The following is a 9,637-nucleotide window of genomic DNA, read 5'->3' as shown; positions in this document are numbered from 1 at the left end:
TTATGGTGTATCCACAGCCTGGACCACTGTTACTTCCCATCCTTTGGAGATAAATAAGGTGAGTGTTTCAGCCTGTAGTTCCATAGGCACTTTCTTGCCCAGATCCCCTATCCTGGCCTTTCATTTCTTGCCATGTCATCCACTCAGCTCAATTCTTATCCAGAATCAATTCGTGAATCCAGTTCTCTGTACAGCAACACCAGCAGTTGTGCAGGCACAAACCGGGCTGATGTGAAGCAATTGAGAGCAGACTGTACAGCTCAGGCTGGTTTTGTGAAGAAAAAATGTCTGTGCATGGTTTATGCAAGGAAACATTCTCAGATGTTTGCAAATATCAGTGAAGCAAAATAGCTAGAACCCACTGTCTGCCATTAGTGTCAATTGAAACAAAACATACAGAGGTGCTGTTTTTAAACATGTATGGGCATTACTTTTCTTTGCATTAAGACTGTCCACTCAATTGGACTGCTGGGCGTGTGAAGGTTTGGGGGTGTTCTCCTCCTGATTCTTAAAGAGATTTGGCCTGTCATCTCACTGCTGCCCCTTAGCATGGGAAAACAATTTGTGAATTTATTTTATGCAATAACTTCGTAAAATTGTGCATGTCTGGGCGTAGTCTTGTCTGGTGCGAATGTCAGTAGAGCCACGATAGTTTGTACCAGCAGGGAATATATCGATCCTTCCTGTCACTTCCCCAGCTCCTTCAAACCTCAAAGGCTGATCCCGATCCCAGTGAAGTCAGCGAGAGCTTTGTGCTGGATGCAGCTCTAGGCAAGTACACAGCCTCTTAAGTACCACAATTAAGATATTGAGCTAATATTAGTAATCCTTTCCTGCCTGCCCAGAACATCCAAACTGCCTGAGCTACCCTTCATCTCAGGCAAAAGCCCGAGGAAATCAGCTGGCTGTATGTTGCATCTGAAAGGTCAGTCTGTGCCCCCATGGGCCAAGAGGTAGAGGGGAGTTCCAGAATTTGCTGCCAGCTTCTTGGTATAAATTCCTGGAAGCTGTTAACTGAAAGAGTTGGGGTTGTTCAGCCTGGTGAAGAGAAGGCTCTGGAGAGACCTCATTGTGGACTATAAGAAAGATGGGGACAGACTTTTTAGCAGGGCCTGTTACAATAGGACAAGGGTTAATGGTTTTAAACTAAAGGAGGGGAGATTCAGGCTGGACATGAGGGAGAAATTTTTTACAATGAGGGTGGTGAAACACTGGCCCAGGTTGCCCAGAGAGGTGGTAGATGCCCCATCCCTGGGGACACTGAAGGTCAGGTTGGATGAGGCTCTGAGCTGCCTGATCTAGGTGAAGATGTCCCTGTTCATTGCAGGGGGTTGGACTAGATGACCTTTGGAGGTTACTTCCAACACAAATCATTCTATGATTCTGTGATTTTTTTAGCTAATCAGTTAGGGGGAACTGAGATGATGAGAGTGAGGGTTTTAGAAAGTCACATTTGATAAGAGTGAAAGATTTAGGAAGCCACATGTATAGGTGCTTTAAAATGTGTTTATAAATCGACAATCCTTACTTTTCAGGTTCCTTTTTAGATGGAATTTTAATTCGATGTTATTTGTGGACATTCGGGACAGTGCACATACTCTACATATTTTCTAATATCACATGTGAGGACTTTCCTAAGTGAACATCGCTCTAAAGCAAAGAAAATATCCCTAAAAAATCCTCTCAGAGTTTGACATCAGTAACTTTATACACTATTATTATTGTGAGAGGTTTTAGTACATAAATAATTCCTCATTTGGGGGAACTTGAGATACACATTTTTTGCAACATATTGAAAATCTGCATAGGAAAGGAAAAAAAAAAGTATCTGTAAGGGTCTATATGTGATGGTGTGAAATAATGGATTTAAAAAATATAAGTAAATTAATTTAGCAGCCTCTTGCTTGATTGGGATTAATATTTTCAAAAGAAAATGGAGTAGTGGGTATCTCAAATATTCTAACTCTTCTCAGGCTGAAAAATAATATTCTTTTACATTATTGACTCTGATTCCCTCCATGATTTAATCCTTTTCTTTACATGATTAGTGGATAGAAATAGTGGGAAAGTCACAACCACGAGCAATAACATGGCAATTAACTCAGAGGTACTGGTGGGACATTTAAGTAATTTAAAGTCAACATATATAAACATTGTGTTGCTGGCTTGAAAATCTGGACATTATTTGCAGCTCAAAGATTTGATTGCTTAATTGATTTTGATTTTCAAATTGCTTTTGAAAATCAACCACTGGTTTGAATCTGCTCCAGATGGGCAATGACTGAAAATTGTTATAATCTGGCACATATTTGGTAACATAGAGAAGTGAGCTGATGGCCTCATTAAAAGTATCTCAGACATATGCATTGATTAAAAAAAACATCATCTCTGGCTCAGCAGAGTGTTGGCTGAGGGGAACTGAACTGCTCTGTCACCTTGAAGGGCTCTTTCTGGCATGGCAACAGAAGGAGGTTCATAATGCTGCCACACACAGAGGTGAAGATAAAATGTTATGGCCTGGTGTGCCTGCCTGTCAGCGAATGCCACCTGACATGGGCCAGCGCTTGTTTCTGCTGTGGGCAGTGGGAAGTCATGTGTGAGTACGTGTCCCCTCACCTGAATGAGAACCACGCAGCTGGGATCATAGGAGTCTGAAAGTGGTATTTATTTTTCCACCAACAGCTCATCAAACTTATTGCCCACCTAGTTAAAAAATGGTACAGAGAGATAGGCACTAGGGGTTGGAGGGATCTGAACACCAGAGCTTGCCATCCCAAACCCTCTTTATTGCCACCGTGGAAAAACAGACCTGTCAGAAGTACAGCACTTCCCATCCTAAAGGTGATGGCTAAAAGATGGGCACACTGTTTGCGTCCAGTAGAAGGCTAGGGTGACTATATAACATCGACATATGCAGGTCTATGTTTTAGTTATTTCAAGGCAGGTAAGATAAATATCCTCAACAACATCCCATCATTCTGACTGCTACTTGCTAAAGCATTGTGTGAGTACTTTTGCTCTTCTTTCACAACCTCGGAATGACTGTGAACAGGTCTGTCCTCCACAGCATTATGACTCAGTTCCCACAACACGCTGTCATTTTTTTAAAGGAGAAAATGTACCATTTTCAATAACAAACTTGGCACAGACACTGACCAAAATGATGTCCCTGGCACATAATGTCCCTGGTTTTCAGTATGCTTTGTAACCATTGCCTACACTAATTAAATGGCTCTTTTCTGTGTAGACAGCTGGATTTCTGTGTGGCACTAGATGGCAATATTCCCTCAGCTCCAGCAATGGTCAGGGGAGTGATACAAGGCAAAGGGACATATTCTGACCTCGTTTCCTTGTTATCACTCATGCAGCTCATAACAGCCAGGTTTTATGTGACTGAGGTCAATCTGGGCTGCAGAGGTTGGTTTTAGTTTTGTATTTTTTTTTCTTGTCTCTGTGCATTCACCCACCTACCTTTACAGCTTTGCGGTTGTCTGTCAAAACATTTATTGGACAGCACGCTTACTGTGTGGCAGCTACTATTTTATTAAGAAAGCTCTTGTGGTCTCAGGTTGTTCCATGATGTTGATGCTCAAATCCGCAGGCAAGAAGTATCTACATCTGGAGTATTGCGCTGCTTTCCTCCTGCCTTTTGCATATTAATGTTGCGGCAGACTCAGTCAAGTCATTACTCGGATACAATGCTTGCAAGTGACTTATTTTCACTAATGTTTGCTCTCAGATAAAATAAGCATAACTTGAACTCAGCAACTGTGAAAAGGTGATTCTGTATCTGTATCTAGATGCATTTGGCCCTTTCCCTGTGTGATATTTCTAAAGGCTTTCTCTAGTCACTGAGCTTACAGGCAGCAAGGAACAGAGCTGGCGATGAATATTGCATCTGTCTCCTCTGCGTGATTAAGATTTTGCTTGCCATCAGGCCACTTTATTCAGGCCCAGGCCTACTGAAATTTCTCCTTTCAAAATCAGGCTTGTCATTGATCTTTGTGAGAACAGGATTATTACAATTATTTTCCAATAGCCTTGGTGAAATAGTAGTGCTATCCAAATGTAGAAAGGTTTCAAGAATGGCTTTAGACAATGTACATCCCAGGCCATATATTGAGATAGAAACTCAACTTATTGTGGAAAAGTTATATTTTTCTTTTCCCTCACCCAAGCCTCCTCTTCAAGCTGGTGCCTGCCACTTCCCATTCACTCCACCACACAACCTTTCTTCTGCCTTATAAACCTATGTCTGTGTTGCCACAGCTGTTCTGCCATGTGCCTCTTAGAGCAAAGATCCCAAAACCACATCCACTACCTCCCCCATCCTCTTACTGCACATCTCCATGTCCTCAGATCAGGACCCCAGCCTCACATATTCCATCTTTTCCTTCCTTCCTTCCTTCCTTCCTTCCTTCCTTCCTTCCTTCCTTCCTTCCTTCCTTCCTTCCTTCCTTCCTTCCTTCCTTCCTTCCTTCCTTCCTTCCTTCCTTCCTTCCTTCCTTCCTTCCTTCCTTCCTTCCTTCCTTCCTTCCTTCCTTCCTTCCTTCCTTCCTTCCTTCCTTCCTTCCTTCCTTCCTTCCTTCCTTCCTTCCTTCCTTCTCTCCTCAACTTTCCCAGCAGAGATCTGATTTCTCCACCATTTCCTTTCACTTTCTTACAGCTCCAGCTTCAATCCTGTGCCTCACAAGTCTCCGTCCTTGTGTCCTCACATAGCTGAGTAAATTGTGGTACTACTGTGTTGAGTATTGCTAAACAAGAGAATGGAGCAGAAACAGAAATGATACACCAGACCTGCAGGCGGTATTAGGCTGCTGCTTGCTGTCTCATCCTTGGTACTATTAGGACTAAGACTCTGTGCAGCTGCAGTTACCATCAGTCAGCTTATGGGGAGTCATTTTATGGGGAGAGAAGATCACAGGAACATCAGAAGCAGAGAGTCCTGAGCAGTCACCTTACAGTAATTTAAGGTCCTGCATAAAAGAGTATTGTCCTCTTTCAGACACTTCAGTCCAACAGCCAGACTGCAGCTTGTACTGTGAAACAAATGGGGAAGAGAGTGAAAAGTCCCTCCTTACTCCTTTACATGTCTTCTAGATGCCAAGTACAGTTACAGAAGAGGGCAGAAGGCATTTTCCCCAGGGGAAGCCTATGCCAGGAGGCATAAGCAGTATTTGTGTTTTCCTCATTGGCTTTCCCATGTGAAATCCTGGAGGAGAATGTCCTCTTCCAGCAAAGAGCTATCCTTGGACTACAATCTGCCAAGGAGAAATTAGTCGATTCAGTGCCCTTTGGGGCTTGAGGCAAAACTCATTGGAACTCTGGACTGATGAGACAAAAAAGATGAGGACCAGGGAAAAGTAGAATCAAGTATAAGGCAAGCAGCTGAGGTAGAGATTTGCTATTGTTTTGTACTATATCTGATTTAAAAATTAAAGAAGGAAAATACAGAGCTACTTCTGATCAGTGCCTCTGGGAAAATGCAGCTGTTGAGAGGGGTGAACAAAGGTGGCTACGATACACTGTGGTACCTCAAGGACCTGGCACAGGTCAGTCCTCACCACAGCCTTGGCAGCCCAAGCAAAACCAGAGGGCATCCAGGGCTACATGCCCTTCTCTCATCACACACCCCCGCGCTGCTCCCCTGGAGAGCTACAGAGCCCAGCTGAAGGTCTCAAAGTTCTTGAAACCATAAACAAACAATATTTCACACTGATAGGAAGTAGTGAATTATTCTCACTCCTCCTGTTCGAAGGATGGAGGAACTTAGGTGTAAAAAAACTGTGCACCTCCAAGTGAAACTCCATCACCTGTGCCCTCCCCCTGTGCCAGCTGTGCTCTTTTCTGTTAATTCTGTACCTTCCCCCCCCTCACCCCAAAACCAACATACTTCATTTGTGCTAAAATGTAAGGTTGCTTTTGCAACATAGAATAAAATCCTTTTGCTGATAAAATAAGCAACATATAGTATGCTTCATGATGCAAAGGCCTGTTTAAGTAATTCTTAGTGATGTATTAAAATACTTCAGTGAAGTGCATCATGCTGTGTACATAGAAACCTCAGAGTTTCTGTATCCATATTTGCCCAGAGCATTCTTTCTTGTTGCATTTGCATCATTTGATACTTCACATCCTTGTTTATATATTTAACAATCAGCTCAGGTGGCCAAGCAATTACAATAACAGGCAAACTTGTGATATGTAGCAAATATTGTATCATGAGGTACAAAGTGTTGCCACATGGGTTCAGACCCTGATCCGGTAAACTCTCTACACCACCATGTTTTTTTGATTTTGAACCACAAAACACAAATTAGTTGCTGATAACATCACCTTTTGCTCAGGTGAATGAATATTGAAGCTTGTTTTTCACTGACTTCCATGTCATGTTAACAGTGAAGAAAATGTAATATTTTTAAGCAACAGAAGAACTTATAGAGAAAAACATTTGGCAACAATGTGCTTTTTACACTTATGGTGTCTTACAGTTGTCATGATTGAGCTTGGGAGTGGGATCAAGCACTTTGGCTTTTCTGTACTTTCCGTGTGGCCTTTGAGAAGTCACTTGACCTCTTTGTAGGGAGGATTCAAGTACATCTGGAGCTTTCTTGAACTTATGTCCTTGTAATCATCCGTCTGCCTCAGTCCACATGTGTCAAGATGAAGCAGAGGGAATGGGAAGGATCAGAACAATCTCCACTATCTTAGTGCCTTACATACCCGTATGCTTCTGAAATAAGTGCTCAGATTCTTTGTGGCAAAAGACAGACTCCTGGGATTCCTTCATCTCTGACAAATGCTTTAATCTCTTGAGTGTGTAACTGCTGGAGCACTGGGGAATTTGTTTTCAGCACTGACAACAGCAACATTTTCAGGCTTCTGTGTGTACCCACCGAGATTTTAGGCTGTCATTTAGTTAAATCCAGATCCCAAGAAAAGCTTTTGGAGTGATGGAACCACTTCTAATTAACAGACACCTCAAGTTAATTATCAAGGAAGTGACTAGTGGGTTTATGTGTCTACAAGTCAATGCTAGAAAATAGATGGCCCAGATATCTGTTGGGATTTTTTTTCATAATTGCATGTGTTACTAACCTTGCTAAGCTGAGACTGCATTAGGTGAGGCTAAGGTAGCCTGAGTAGTACTCATGACTTTTAGTTTGATCTTGCCACTCACAAATCGTACAGAGGAAGCTTTTAGCTGAGAAATCAAATGAAATGGTGCATAAGTTTCTGGTGTAGGATGCTAGGGTCTCTTTTAATATTTTAGGAAAGGTTACCAAGGCAGCAGATGGAACAGCTGTACTGTTCAAAGAGAAAAGAGATGAAAATAAAACCTGACAGTCCAGGTAATTTAATTCATGAAATAACAATAATAAATATTCTTGGACTGGGGTTGGATCAGTTGTGTGAAAATTCTCCTTAGGTTGCGCAATTTTTGGTGAATAATTACCACAGTAAGAGCAAAATGTCTCCTTTCCTGTGAACTGGCTAAGCAGAAGAGAGTCACTACTCTGGCTGAAATAGCCGTTAATAGGAAAATTATGTCTTGAACCTCTGAAGCATTCGAAAAGTGAGAGAGCATTTCTTTCCTCTTGACAGACTGGAAGTCAATTGAGAATTAAATGTAAAGAAAAAAGATTAATGTTCTGAACCTGCACATTTTGTTATGCAAGCAGACTATTTCTCTGAAGCTGGCCTCTGTTAAAATCCCTCACGTTCCCGAGGACAGGCAGTTGAAAGCTTGCCCATCAAGTTCTGCTCTGTCCCACCCGATATCCCTCATTTCTCACGTTCTTTCTCTGTGCATCCCAGTCTAAGACCAGTGCAGTCTCTCGCACTGCAATCTGTTGGTCTTTCCCCTGCAACCGAGATTCTTTCATTTCTTGGAAGATGTAGCATCTTCCTCACATTCTCCATCTTACCTGATAATTCAGAAGACAATGTTTCAGAAGTGCATTTTTTTCTGCACTGCTCTGTTTTAGAGGTTTCAAATCATCCATAAAACCAAGGAGTGATTAAAAACACTAGTTCATTCCTTGACCTTTTCATTTGCTTCAATTAATTTTTCTTCCCTCTATTTTGCCTGCAAACTCCCTGATTGCATTCTGCTTGCACTGCCTTGGCCTCTTTTCATCTAGCTGCTTTGTGTTCCCAGGAATCTCATTCCTGACTTTCCTGCAGTGGTACAGCTGCTGTTGCCAGCCTTGCCAGGGAACTTCTGCCTTGCTCACCTTTTCCTAACACATCTGTCCCTAACCAGCTCTGTATTTGATGATATGCATATACTTTCTACTTGATTTTCAGCCTCTTCAGGGCTCTCTTTTAACTCTGGCTGCTTTTACACCTTATTCCTCACAACCTGGCAGAGTGAATCAGAGATCCACAGAAATCCGCTCAGCAGAGGACTATAAAAAAGAGGGATCTAAGGGAGGCACTGAGAGATACTGGCAGCGACTGAAGCAAGAAGGAGCCAGAGCCCTTTGTGCTCATACTTGCTCCACCTGTGTGAGCTGCCCTCTGCACCCTCCTCCCTCACTGTCTGTTACACTTGGCTCTCCCTCGTCTCCTTGGTCACCTCTACTGTCTCTTCTCACAACATGCTTGAACCATGAGGCTTATCAGGGACTATGTGGAAGCCCTAGAGGCATATCTTAGAGAAAACAGGAATTAGCTACTCTGCGGATATTCACATCGCACCTGAAATATTGCACTTTGGGTGAAGCTGGGGAAAGGCTGGCCTTCCAAGTGCATGTGCATTCCAGATGCCTTTGCCATGCATGTTTTCCACATCCCTCTATAGTCTCTTTATCACAAGATATGTGGAGAAAAGACTCGTTTATGTAGATGGACACTGAACTCTTGCTGAAAGCAGATCTGTGTAGGTTGTCAGAAGAAGGAAGAAAAGATGACAAAGAAGTTGGAAAAAACCAACCTAACCCCTCAAAAACCCAGCCTAAGAAGTGAAAGAAAATAGACAAAAAATTGTGACCTTTGAGTGCCAGGGATGGCTTGGCTATTCAGAGCATCAGTTGAAAACAGTCCTATCACTCCAGCTCGATATTAAACAAATTTAAACATGTATCTGAAAAACTGATTACTTATTACCTTAGCTAGATGTTTCTATAGTTCTTTTAAGTTTAAAAGAAACAGCAGTATTATGGGATAGATTATACATTGCAACTAAAAGAAGGGAATAAAACTAGCAACAGTTTTACAAGCACAAGCTGATTGTACAGGCCTGGTTCATACCTGTGCACACAGACCTCATCTTGTGAGTCATCCAGTCAGATCAAAAGCCTCTTTGTGGACCCAAGAAATGCACATGAAAGGGTGGGCAATGATCTGGTAGGTAAACACACGGGTTAGACTTCTTGCCGATATAAATACATTTACATTAATATCTTATCAGTCTAACTGGATCATTTGAGGGTGAAGTTTTCCATATATTTTTTTTTACTGACATAAAATCTACTCACACATTTCCTGAGGCAATGGGACATTAGCTTCCTTGCTACTACAGGTTGATGCAGTGCATGCTCCGAGATGATACGGTGTGGCCACATTCACTTTGAACTCCGGCTGCATATGAACTTGGCAAGGCCCTAAAAGCACTTTAAAATAGATTCAGAAA

This window comes from Patagioenas fasciata, chromosome 1 (assembly GCF_037038585.1).
Source record: "Patagioenas fasciata isolate bPatFas1 chromosome 1, bPatFas1.hap1, whole genome shotgun sequence".
NCBI classification, from domain to species: Eukaryota; Metazoa; Chordata; class Aves; order Columbiformes; family Columbidae; genus Patagioenas; species Patagioenas fasciata.
Note: the sequence above shows the minus strand (reverse complement) of the source record.